Source organism: Perna viridis, chromosome 7 (assembly GCF_037379345.1).
Source record: "Perna viridis isolate PV_CMFRI_1.1 ecotype Kerala chromosome 7, ASM3737934v1, whole genome shotgun sequence".
NCBI classification, from domain to species: Eukaryota; Metazoa; Mollusca; class Bivalvia; order Mytilida; family Mytilidae; genus Perna; species Perna viridis.
In genome coordinates this window covers 30,061,262-30,075,449 of record NC_142451.1, presented here as the reverse complement: position 1 = coordinate 30,075,449, position 14,188 = coordinate 30,061,262, and positions in this window count along the sequence as shown.

Here is a 14,188-nt window from a genome sequence, read left to right as displayed (position 1 = left end):
AGAATACGTATCTAAAATTTATTTAATCAGTGCAGGAGCCAAGGATATTTCTTTATCAAGAAAGTCATATATTTTATTCGGGAGTTTTTATCTGGTGTGATATTGATTGACTTGTACCCATTTTGTTACTCTTTCGGTCTACATTATTGTTTTTCGGAGGAATTCCTTCAAATTTATTCGTGTAAGGATCATATATGGCACTTGGGTTAGGGTTGTTTGTTTGTTTTTGTTGTTGTTGTTATCACCACATTAATTTCTTTAAATTATAATTTGATATGAAGGCAATTAAAGCAAATGTATTTGGGGAGTTGAATATAAGTTTTTGAATTAAAGGAACAGGCTATTTTTACACAATAATATTATGAAAAAATAGATATTATACAATACAGAAAAGTTGGGTCGCTGAAAACAGTAAAGCCCATTTGGCAACACAGTACTTCTTGTGTTTCGCTTAACCTGTATCTCATTTGCATTTAACTTTGACTTAAACTTTTAAAAATGACTAAAACATTAAAGCTTCATTCCATATATTGCGCCGAGTAGAACCTCTTGGTAATTGATTTTGCTTCATATTTTCATATTTACGAACTCGTGGATAGTTATGGTGTATCCATCAACACCATGAAAACTGATTTATTCAACGGGTCATAGTTTTCCTTTCCTCGTTTGTCTACCCCGGACTTGACTTTTTATGAGCAACTCGGCGGGTGTTTCTAGAAGAGCAGAGGACGCTTACCCTACCGGTGCACCTTGTCCATGCTCCCAGTTTTTAGTGGAGTCCGAGTTGCTCATTTACTTTTGTGACTTTGTATGTATGATTTTAGTTACTTTATGTTCTTTGTTGTGTATGTCTGTTTTCCATGTCTGGTCTTTGTCCCTGGTTTACATTCTTTTGATTACCGCTATAACCTTGGTTCCCTTGATTACTCTTTCAACGGGTCATAGTTTTCCTTTCCTCGTTTGTCTACCCCGGACTTGACTTTTTATGAGCAACTCGGCGGATGTTTCTAGAAAAGCAGAAGACGCTTACCCTATCGGTGTACCTTGTCCATGCTGCCAGTTTTTAGTGGAGTTCGATTTGCTTTTTGCTTTTGTTACTTTGTGTGCGTTGTTTTGGTTACTTTTTGTTCTTTGTTGTGTATGTCTGCTTTCCACATCTGGTCTTTGTCCCTGGATTGCATTCTTTTGATTGCTGCTCTAGCCTTGGTTCCCTTGATTACCCTTTTAAAACTTTTTGTACACAATTATTGTTTGGATTTAGATCTTCCTATCATGTAATTAATTCTAATGCTGCTGATGAGAGAGTACTCCTAGAAACACGTGTATAGTATATCAAAATTTTCAATATTAATACGATTGGTATTTTTAATTTGCTAACACATAGAATTGGTTTCAAAAGTAGAGCTAAAGCTTTTTTCCGCTTTATAACAAAAATTGTGAAATTACAATGACGGTAAATTAGTAATTTGCATAAAATATTTGTTGTATTACTGCGCGCCGTTTCACCATGTGCGATTAACAGTAATCTCCCCGAAAATTCATTATATAGTAAGTAATTTCAATGGTAACGTGATTCATGGTGTAGAAAAACCCATCAAACAAACGATGCTTTTTCAGTCTACATATGCTTTAACTTTACATAATGATAATCAAATATGTCAAAAATCCGACCTACCTAATTTACGAAATTAAATCTTCAAAATTAAAATTTGCAATAAATATTTTAGATTATGATACGTCATTGAAAACTCGAATATTAGATTATTTAATATTTTTTCAACGAGGTGGGCATGTGAGTTGAAAAATATATTTAATAATCTGTTTATCGCTGTTTTGCTAAATTTCAAAGTATTAGTTTTTTTCTTTTTATTTTCAGTTTTCTTGACCTAAATATGTAAGTTTTATAAGCGCTGCAAAATTTCTTTTCGGGACTATTTTTCAGCGACGTGCTATATGACGTCACGTATGTTGTACAGCTGTGATACACATTTAAAAAAATATCGGTTAACTATGGCAGTCGCGTTTAAAATTTGTGGAATAATTTTGGGATTTATTCATTCTAATCGGGTAAATTACTGTATTTAATCATTTTCCATTGTAGACTACAAAATATTGCCACAAATTACCCATTATTTCATACGCAGTAAACAAACAGATGGTTATTTGGGTCGTCAAATATTCCTACGCTGTTTCTTGAATGTCACGCGGGGCATAGAAACGTCCGATAATTTTAATTCTCACTTGACTTGCGTGAGATTGAAAATTATCGTATATCAAGATAAAAGGGATTTTAAAAACAAAATAGCGATAAACCAAGTTTACAATATAAGTATACATAGGGGAGTCTTTTCTACTTTACATGACTACTTTTTGATTACTGAATAATTAGATAGTTTAAAATATTTCTATAGAATGTTGAAAAATTGGGGTTTTCGACAGAGTTAACTGTCATTACATAACTATTTGCAGAACGTTTCAATTAAATACCATCACGATATTGTAAATTTGGTCAATATGTCTTGAATCTGATATTGTACGGTCAAAGGCGTTGGATATTTTATACCATATTTCACTGTCGAACTTGTACAGAGATTACTATTTAAGTAGAAGTCTTTATAAAAATCAGACAGAAGGTGATTCATGCATTTCAAAAACCCACCGAATTCAGTTTTATTTCTTATTCAGAAATAGTTACTGATACATAACCAATCTTAGTTTTTCATTTGGATATTGCACTTTTTAGATTGTATAGATTGTACATGAAATTGGAACTTTGCAAGAGTTATTGTTCTTGATTTGGTTTTATTTGATTAATTTTAGTGGAAGATTTAAACATAATTTTTAAACAAGTGCAGACCTGAATGCAGAAATTGTTATTGTTGTGTGAAAGTGTATCATCTATAGACTGAATCTTTTGTTTGGTAGGTTTTTCTATACTACACCATGAATCACTATACTGTTTGCAGTGTCTGAATTTTATATGGACTGGTACTTAAACTTAAATAAGATGAAACTGAATAAAAAAAAATGCTTGTATATTTGGAGATGGTTTAACTTTAATATCAGACACAGTTAAGAATCAAGTTTACATAAAAACACAAAATATACCATTCCCATTTAAACAATGTCATTTATGTATGTTTAAAATATTGTTTCCATATATTTATTTAGGAATGACTTGCATACGCAAAAATAGTTCAAGCACTAGTGCATTTTATTTAGGGACAGAAGGTTTCAATTTTTTTTTTTTTTTTGCTTTGTTTTGTTCTTTAGCATATCTCCTGACTATGACAACAATTGTTCCAAATTGTGTAGTGTGTATTGTCGTTGGGAGAAAGCTTCGTAAGTTGGTAAAAATGTTACCTACCCTTTTGAGAAGTTTATAATGGGATAATTAAGTGGAAAGAGTGAATAGATTTGACCAGTGTGGAACTTGTTATTGTATTAATGACCTCTTTGCACAAGTGATCATATTTTGGTTATTCACGTTAACCAATTAATTATCCTATTTCTTATATGGATTTCCTCTTATTATTCGTTGCAATTGCCAACATAAACTTTAAATTTTGTGACCAGAGGATCGATATTTGTTTTGTGACGTTTTGGCGGGAGAAAGGACGAGAGTGAATTCACAGTATGAATTATTGAATTCTTTTACACAGGTATCAACCGGTAAATCACTATAAAATACCATTTCAAATCGATGCATATCGAAGTTTTATTTGGCTTTTAGATTATTTTGTCGTTATTACATTTTGTTGGGTCAAACTTTTTTTATCAAAAAGACAGTCATGACAATCCATAGAAATCTCGCATCCTTGAGCAATTTAAAGGTCTTGATATTAAGTTTGACTCAATATAAGAGAATGCAAACTTAAAGTGGTGAATACGAAATAAGTTTATTTGGTATTTATTGACCTTATACAATCAAAACACAGTCAAGGTGGATATAATCAGAAAACAAATGTATGCAAGATCAGGCAGGAAAAAGTTATTGTGACGGCTGAACCGTTAAAATGTTACCCGTTATTCATTTGTCAAGACTACTTTCCATTTCAAATTATTCAGGTGATCTCGATTATCATTTCTATTTGAAACGTGTCTAGGTGACTTCGATAATCATTTCCGTTTGAAACGTGTTCGGGTGGCCTAAGATATTTATTTATTATTTCAAGCGTTTTCGAGTGACCTCGATCTTCATTTTTATTTAAAAAGTGTTAGGGTGACATCGATTATCATTTCTTTTGAAATCCGGTTTGGATGAACTCATTTAAAACAAGTTTGGCTGACATTAATTATCATTTGTTTTCCATATCTCTTTCGTCTAACTCGAACTTAACTTTTTATGAGCGACTCTATTTAGAACATTTTTGGGTGACCTCAATTAGAATTAAAGACAAGAAAGGAGCTTTTGTGTTTCAAGTGTAGTTATACAAATCATAGGAACGTTTGTATTTAGCATTTGACATCATATTAATCAGTAAAGGTACTTGGATTAATTTCATTCAGTCTCAAATGAAAGCTTGCTATGTTTTGGCGAAATTGAATATGATACAAACCTTTCCCTAGGTCTACCTCCTTGAAATTAAAAAAAAAATGTTTTGAAATAAATTTTGCCTTTTAAACTTCTAGCCTGTTGTGTCTGTCTTTTTAAGAATCGTACAAACTCTGTAATATGTGATAAAACCCCCAAAAAGCTACACAGTTTTATTTTTGCTATTAAGTTGCTAAGTAGGTCTATATGAAGAAATATATAATTATTCATTCCAAACTGTCTCCTCTAAGGTGATAATCCAACAGTTTCTATCGTATTTTAGTCATTTACGTAGTTATCTCTCTTAATTTCAAATTTTACAGTACGTTCTAATAATTTTTTATCACCTAAGAACAGGGAATATATGATAAGTCGTGTGTTAATTTCTGTTTACTACATGTATAAACAAAATATCAAAAATAAAAATATGTATGTTTTCCAGCCATGAATCAAAGTTTGCATAATTCTCTCCACTCTAGTTATAACCTCCAAAAAAGTTGGCATTTCAAGTTATCTTTAATGTTTTAATTAGTCAATGAAATATTATTTTATACATATGATTGATAGTATGTAATTACATGCCTTTTTTGGAGTTATAGTTTGACCTTTGAGATTTGTACCAAGGTTATGTCTTGACATTGTTATTTGTTATCCTTTATTGTGACTATTCATATTCATTCCTGCATTCAGTTTTCCTACTAGTTCTGTCTATTCATTATTGTCTTTTATCTTAACTTCTGTCTATAGTGCCTCGCGTAGATCTGGGTGTCAAAAGAATAAGTCTGCAGCAGTGCTGCTAATCCTGTCATAAATGTTGATTATATAACTTTTTTTTACTTGACCTGTGAGACTTGAGTAACGACTTAGTTGATGATGTATCACCTTGTTGTTATGGTGATGCCTCAAACAATGGGATGTTTTAGACTTTCTTAGAACACTCACTCTGCGCCTGCGTTTAAAGTTTAGAGAATCACTTTCAAATATTGCGTACGTCATTTTCGACAGAACAATTAAAACAAGCAATTCATGTTTTAGATCGCTACATTTTCATAGTACGTTGCCGCCGCTCTGTAGAACTTAATCTAGCTCATCAACATTTCCTAATATTATATATTCTTTATTGGCACAAACACAATTACAATAATAGGCAAAGGCCTATATAATTGATATATAAAAGTGTACCATATATAGTAGCGGTATACATGTAAATAGAATATTAATCAAATGTTATGAGAAGAGATATTTGTTATGAAATAAATTTTTTTCTGATAGAAAAAATAATATCTAAAAAAAATTAGTATAGTATACGAATCACTGAATATACATTGTTTCAGTATGTAGTAATTAATTGAATCAATATCTTTTTTGAGGATATTTGATAATTTGGACATAAATTGACTTCTAACTTCGGAATATTTTTCACATTTTAGCAAAAAATGTAATTCATCTTCAACCTCCCCAGAGTTGCAAACTTTACATAATCTCTCGTTTGCAGGAATTGATAGATGACGGCCTTTTTCTAGTTCCAAATTATGGCTACTGATTCTAATATTGCAAAGAGAGGATCTTTCTGATCTTTTTTGTAAAATATCGTTTACTCGTTTGTATCCAATGTGTATACTTCGATAAAATGTTAGTTTATTTGAATTTTGGATTTGGGAATGTTGCTCTTGCATAAATTGATCGGTTATTCGTTGTTTTATATTTGATAAAATAGGTTTAAAGCTACATTTTTGATAGATTATGTGTGAAAAACCAAGTTTATTGATAATAGAATACATTCTCTTTGTCCAAGTGTTATTGTTTTCTGTAGCTTGAAATATTTTGAAAGCCAAAGTGTTTTCTCAGGAAAGAAGATGAATTAAAAATTTAACACAGGAAAACATAATTTTTGAGTGAAGTGGGAGTCGTCTAAGTTCAGAACGACATGCAACTTTTGTAGCTTTGCAATGTACACCAAGAATTTCCTTGATGAATTTTAAATGAAATTTTTCTACAACTGAGTTATTAAAGAGTAATCAAGGGAACCAAGGTTATAGCGGTAACCAAAAGAATGTAATCCAGGGACAAAGACCAGACATGGAAAACAGACACACACAACAAAGAACATAAAGTAACTAAAATCATACATACAAAGTAACAAAAGTAAATGAGCAACTCGGACTCCACTAAAAACTGGGAGCATGGACCAGGTGCACCGGTAGGGTAAGCGTCCTCTGCTTTTCTAGAAACACCCGCCGAGTTGCTCATAAAAGTCAAGTCCGGAGTAGACAAACGAGGAAAGGAAAACTATGACCCGTTGAATAAATCAGTTTTCATGGTGCTGATGGATACACCATAACGATCCACGAGTTCATGATGACGACCATAAAACTTCTGTAGTAATGACTTCAATCTTGTAGCAACATAACCCTGTTCCAGAAGCCTATTTGTTAGAATTCTAGCGCGATACAAAAAGTCTGCGTAGTTTCGGCAAGCTCTGGCATAACGTATGAGTTGTGATATGAACACTCCATATGCTGGAGCCGAAGGGATGTTGCCACAGATGAAAGGAAAGTTGACAATTCTGAATGAAAAGTCATCACGTTTGTCGTAAAGTTTGGTCAATAGTTTTCCTTTACCATCGATTTCTAAGTGTAGGTCAAGATATGAGGCTGACTTCACAGTGTCTGTAGTATCTTTTATCTCAAGTTCTTTTGGGTAGATGCGATGTATCAAATCCCCGAAATTAGGATTGTTTAAAGATAACACGTCATCTATATAGCGGAAACTGAGATTGAAGGATCTAGCCAAACAATATTCTTTCTTTCTGATCAGATCAGCTATAAAGTCAGCCTCATAAGAGTGAAGGAATAGGTCAGCTAGTAAAGGAGCACAATTTGTTCCCATTGGAATGCCGACCGTTTGTTGAAAAACACGTCCACCACACTGGACACATATGTTGTCGTTTAAAAATTCCAGCATTTTGTAAACATCTTTCTCTGTATATTTGGAAGATGATTTGGAATTATTTCTTACAAAGTATGAGGAATCTCTACCAAGAACTATATATTTATATTTAGGTGTACCATCTTGTTTGGAAAAACAACGATGTATAATGTTTTTAAGTCGGGATTTTAACTGAGTATGGGGAATAGAAGTACAGTGTTGAAAAATCATAGGTTTTAATGCTATTATATTCAGATAATAGTCTTGAACTGATTGTCTCCAAAAGATCTTTTGAATTTTTCAGGATCCACATTGAATTAATACCACTACGGGAGTAACAAGTGTTGTGGTAGGACTGTAGACTCTCTCTGACAGTTGTGAGTATAAAAGTTAAAAGTTTTGAAAGAGGGTTGGTGGTACATTTTGCAGATCCAGCTATGAAACGTTGTTTATATGGATTCTTGTGAAGTTTAGGAATCCAGTACATAGACGGTAAATCACAATCATCGTCCTTGGTAGAGATACCAAAAGAGGATAGCACAGATTTATGGTTTTCCACAATCTCTTCTTTGGAAAGAGTGGTAGCATTGTAGGTCTTATCACTGCTATTATTTTCTACGTCTACCTCTGATAATAAACATTGGATATAAAACGTTTTGCAGACAAAAATAATGTTGTTTTGGGCTTTGTCTGCTGGTACGACAACATATTTGTCATGTATAGTAGACAATAGTTTTGCTACATCGGGGTCTTTGAAAACTGATGTAGCCTTGGCACTCATTGACCTACTTAAAACTTTCATTCGTTTCAAAATTAAAGACCTCACGGCCTTCAACCACTCTGACAGAGAATCAATGTCTTCTTGTTCTCGTTTTATCCATTTTCTTGCATAGACCTCGACGGCATCTATAAGAACTTTAAAGTTATAATTCCAATTTATGGAGCGTGGTTCACGGTACTTGGGACCTTTAGAAAGGATATTACGCAGAGATTCGTTTTCGAGAATGGTTAAATCTCCCGTAACGACGTGACCAGAAGGACCATATTTGAATGGAGAGGTCTTGCAAGAACAGTCAGGTGGTTTAGCCTTGAAGTCCTCAATCTCGAGGTTCTGCAATAGCCTTTTATAATTGAAAATTTTGGATGCGATTGGTGAAGTATAGGAATATGATATAATTGGTATGGATTTGTCTTTGAAATATGGGGGAATTTTGTTGGTAACGTTTTTGTGATGGAGGATGTTAGCCGAATTAATTGCATCTATACCTTTGTACCTTTAAAAGTACATGTATCAATATCTATACCCCAGACTTCACTACTGTAACAGTACAAAGGAATGGGGCTAATTAAAGTATCAAACAGCTTTTCTAATAGATGACATGAATGATCTAGCCCTACTGACTTTTTTATCTTGAATAAAGCTTTTCTAGCCTTTTCCATCAGCAAAGATAATCAAATATTGTCCTTTCTATCCTGTCCACAGAAATATCGAACGAGTGGTCAATTGAAGACTATGCTTGAATAAATCATACAAAATTAACTGACACTTTCAGATAGACTGACATAAAGTAAGTTGAGCGCCTTGAACATGCCAATTGTAACCTAAGTATAAAAATAATTTAAATCGATAATTATGTTCATAAATACAAAATGTGTAAAACAGATATATTTCAAAATTTCTTAATGTTTAAACAATGTCAGTCAATGCAACATTGAACATCTTTATTGTCGGATTATGCGTTACTAAACAAAGTATGACGCATATAATAAAACATAACGCTATAATGTACGTGAATGTAAGGTTAAGGAGTAGACCTAGGGTAAGGGACACAACTCTTAAAAATTATTGGAACGTTTGTATTCAGCAATTTACATCAATCTCATGTCAGCATCAAAGAAATATGGATTGATTTCATTCTGATTCAAATGAAAGTTTGATAGGCTTTGCTGAATTGAATATGATTCAAACATTTCATTGATTTCAATAGTCATGTCCCTTACCCTAGGCCTACCTCCTTAAATTATTTGTAAATTTTAAAATGTATAACAATGCATATACTTTTTGAACTGCAGAATATCTCACTCTTGACTACTTGCATCAAACAACTTTGAATGGGCCTTAATATATCATGTTACAAGTGCATGTAGATAAATCTTCGTAAAACGATTTTTTTTTATAATTACATGTATAACGTAAATAAATCAATGTACTTTAGACACTTCACATAGCGGGACATAAGTGTACCCTTCTCTACCAGATTGGAACATTGAACTTCGTTCTCAAAATGAATAAATGAAAAACATCGAGTAAATTAGGATTAAACCGAATAACCACCACCACGAGACTTAAAAGAGATTATTATACTTCTTCAACCATACGAGTGGTATGAAATTTCATCCCTGTCAACACAAAAAAGTTTAAACATCCTACCGTAGAAAGTTTAAATAAATTAATACGAGACGTTTTGAAACATTAGAGCACTAATTATAAACATATTGAAGTTTTCTTTAATCGAACATAAATTAGGAAAGGCATTGTATGTACATCCATCTGTCAATTAAGTTGATGTCGTTTTTAACATGACTTTGTTGACATTGACTGGTTCACCAGGTAAAAGGGAATATTGGATGTGTTCTCAAGGAATCCTTGACTAAAAATAGTTATGAGTTAGTCTCTCTAAGAGTTGTAAAGGGAACCAAGATTCTATCGGAAATCAAAAAATGTAACCAAGGACAAAGACCCGACACGAAAAAAACACACACACACATACAAAGAACATAAAATAACCAAAATAAAACGTACAAAGCAAAAAGAGTAAATGAGCAACTCGGACTCCACTAAAAACTGGGAACGTGGACCAGGTGCATCGGTAGGGTAAGCGTCCTCTGCTTTTCTAGAAACATCCGCCGTGCTGCTCATAGAAAATCAAGTCCGAAAGAGGAAAAGATAAACTATGATACGATGAACAAATCGGTTTTCATGGTGCATATGAATACGCCGTAATGATCCACGACTTCTGTAGTGATGATTTCAATCTTGTAGCAACATAAACTTTTTCCAGAAGCCTAATTGTAAGATGTCTAGCGCGGTACAAAAAGTCTGCGTAGTTTCGTATGCGTTGTGATATGATAACCATACGCAGGTGCTGAAGTGATGTAGTAGGAATCGGGCAGTGGTGAAACATGGTATAAGAAATGGAAAAAGTACAAATTTGTTCAAATTAAAAATTTCTGACCAAATCCAGTGTTACACAGATTTAATAGAGGTATTTTCATATGAAGAAATCATCATTGAGTGAATTTTTAAATGTATTTTCAGATTGATAGGTTTTTGGTATGCATGTTTCTGCTTTTGCTTGATTTTTCCAAACACTTACAACAAAACACTAGATGCTTAAACTTGGAGTCCGAGTTGCTCATTTGCTTTTGTGACTTTGTATGTATGATTTTAGTTACTGTATGTTCTTTGTTGTGTATGTCTGTTTTCCATGTCGGGTCTTTGTCCCTGGATAACATTCTTTTGATTACCGCTGTAACCTTAGTTCCCTTGATTACTCTTTCAAGTAGTGTCTGAAACTTACTATGCTGTCAGCCCCCTCAAAAGAAGTCAGAATAATACGATAAAAATAAAATGATATTTCCTGGACTTGTCTGATTCATTTGAATAAAAGGTCTTGTATGTAGTTAGATCAGAGAGAAAGTGAATTACGTCCTCGGCCTTGTTGAATTTTCCCAATAAAAAGATAAAAATCTGAATAGTTTGGATCAAACAATTAAATCGTTGGGATCACAAAAAAAATGCACGGCTTAACATGTCTTCAATACAAACAATTAGGGCTATTCAAAAGATTTAGTATATGGGCTGAGATAACCCACGTGCATCCTACTCATCAATCGAAATATGATTTTCAGCTACCCTTATAACTCCCGTTTACGAAATAATTTGTCGCCAAAAAATAAACTGATTCAGATGCATTTTTATATTTTGGGCTACTAATTATACCTCGTTGAAGCAAAGTCATCAAAATAACCGAAGAAGTATGAACCGTGATAATACTGAACAGAAAACACCGTATAAGACATTTCCAACTAATGCATAAATACTCTAGGAGTGTTGACATCAAAATAAATGTTAATTTAAGCGATTTTTCAGTGGGGTAGGGGTTACAAATTTTGCATTTTACTCCAAATCCTAAGTGTTACCGCAACTTTCTTGGTACCGTTATAAAGTTGAGACACTGTTTTACTTAATAATACCTATATGTATTTAGTTTCTTTCAGATGCTGTTCCAGTGAGTCTTTGATGCTCGAAAAATTAAGTCACAAAAACCTTGGCTTTTTTAACTAGCGGGTTACAAATATAGGCTTTTACTGAAAAAGAATCCGGGTATATTATTGGCGACAATTTGATTCAGAAATGGGAGGTATAAAGGTACCTGAAAATCACCATGATGAGTGGAGGGGGTGCACTGTGGACTATCCCAGAGCATTGACTAATTCGGTTCACATATTACGATGGCAAAAATGTGTCCCTTGTCTACAAATTAAAACATGACCAATATGCACTAAAATATGATCTGATTTATAATAATTGTTTACGTCTCCTTTATACCAAACGTCTATTTATAACAAGATCCAAGTATCATTATCTTTGACAAGTGTTGTTCAAAATTTCATTGAAATATCGTAAGTAAATATTATTTTACAAGTAATCTTATTTTTGATTGAAAACAAACGCAGTTTATAAAAAGCCTTCCTTGACTTAATGTCAATATGACATTTTACTATTCTGCATCTTGAAAAAGGTATGAATGGTTTCGAACAACAGAATAAAAATTAAAAATGGGAGGGGCATTCAAACATTGAGAAGATATACATCTCTTAGAGTGGTGCATGTATTTGTACTTTGCTCAAAACAGGACATAAAAAATGAATACAGTACTGCTTATAGAAAGTTCAGTAGGTAGATATTTATCATAAATTTAAGGAATAATCCATTCACCGACATCAAATATAATAAATTCTGTCCTTGTAAACGAGATGTACGAAAGTAATGACATTGATATGATATTATATAAAATACGAATGGCATATTGACATTTCTCATGCCGATGCAGTTGTTGTCACGTACATGTACTCTCTTTGTAATGGACAAAAGGAATTGTGCACACTTTTCGAGTAAAAAAAAAGACGGGAAGTTTTTTTTACTGTTTTGAAACAATTATGTTTTATTCCCAATTCCTACACATCCAAGTTAAACTTTCATGATTTGAAATCTTAAAATTAAATTAAAAACGATAGGTGGCGCAAAAAATGAATTCATAAATCTGATCTTGAAAAATAGCGTACATTTTTTACATTTTAACGGATTGTGATTAAGATATGTGATCATCATTCTATAGAGAGTTAACATAACGAATTGTTACAACATAGTTGACTTTTTTTTCATTTTTAGGTAAAAAAAGATGGTTTATCAGTCTCTGAATCTGGAGTTCACGCATTGTTCTCTTTTTTTTTTGCCGAAATAATCTACCACATTTCCATTGCATTTTTTGAAAAATTCAAGCAAATATCTGCAATTTTAAGGATTTAAGGCACATTTGAAATTTTGTTACTATTAATTGATACGGGGATTCACGGTTTCATTTTTTTCATAAGTATATGAAAAATATACATGGTGTTTATGACACGACAGTGATTGTTTTCAAGTATAAGGTGAAGACAGGGTGAAGGAAGCAGGAATAGAATAGAGATGAAAAAATAGTGCCGAAATAGGACAACAGTTTTGCCGGATTTTTTTTTCTTTTCATCTATGCACGGTAGTTATAAAGGAATGTTCAAATGGTTATACAGTCCTCCATGAACATATTGCACTTAAAAAGGATGTAAGTACCAGTCCACATAAAATCAGACACTGTCAGTGGTAAAGAGATTCAAGGTGTAGAAAAACAGACATAACAAACAATGCTTTTTTCAATCTACATATGCTATATTTTCTTCTGGAGACCATCAATTCAAGATTATTATCAGAATATAATAGCATTAAAACCTATGATTTTTCAACACTTTATACTTCTGTCCCCCATAGTCACTTAAAATCCCGACTCAAAAACATTAAACATCGGTGTTTCTCCAAAAAAATATAGTATATCTAGATACAAATATGTAGTTCTTGTAACAGATTCCACATACTTAGTAAAAATAATTCCAAATCATCTTCCTAATATACAGAAGATGTCTCCAAAATGCCTGAATTTTTGATCGACAAAATATTTGTCCAGTGTGGAAGACATCTTTCTATCAAACGGTCGATATTCCAATGGGAACGAATTGTGCTCCTCTACTTGCTGACTTATTCTTTCACTCTTATGAGGCTGACTTAATAGCCGATCTGAACCGAAAGAAAGAACAAGTTTAACGATATCATTTAATCTCAGTTGACGTATTATCATTAAACAATCCTAGTTTCGGGGATTTGATCTATCAATCAATCTACCCCAAAGAACTTGAGATAAAAGATATGACAGACTCTGTAAAGTCAGCCTGTTATCTTGACCTACACTTAGACTACTGACCAAACTTAACCCAAAAACGTGATGAGTTTTCGTTTAGAGTTGTCAATTTTTCTTTCACCTGTGGCAACATCCCTTCAGTACCTGCTTATGGAGTTTTCATATCACAACTCATACGTTATGCCAGAGCTTGCCGTTACTACGCTGACTTTTT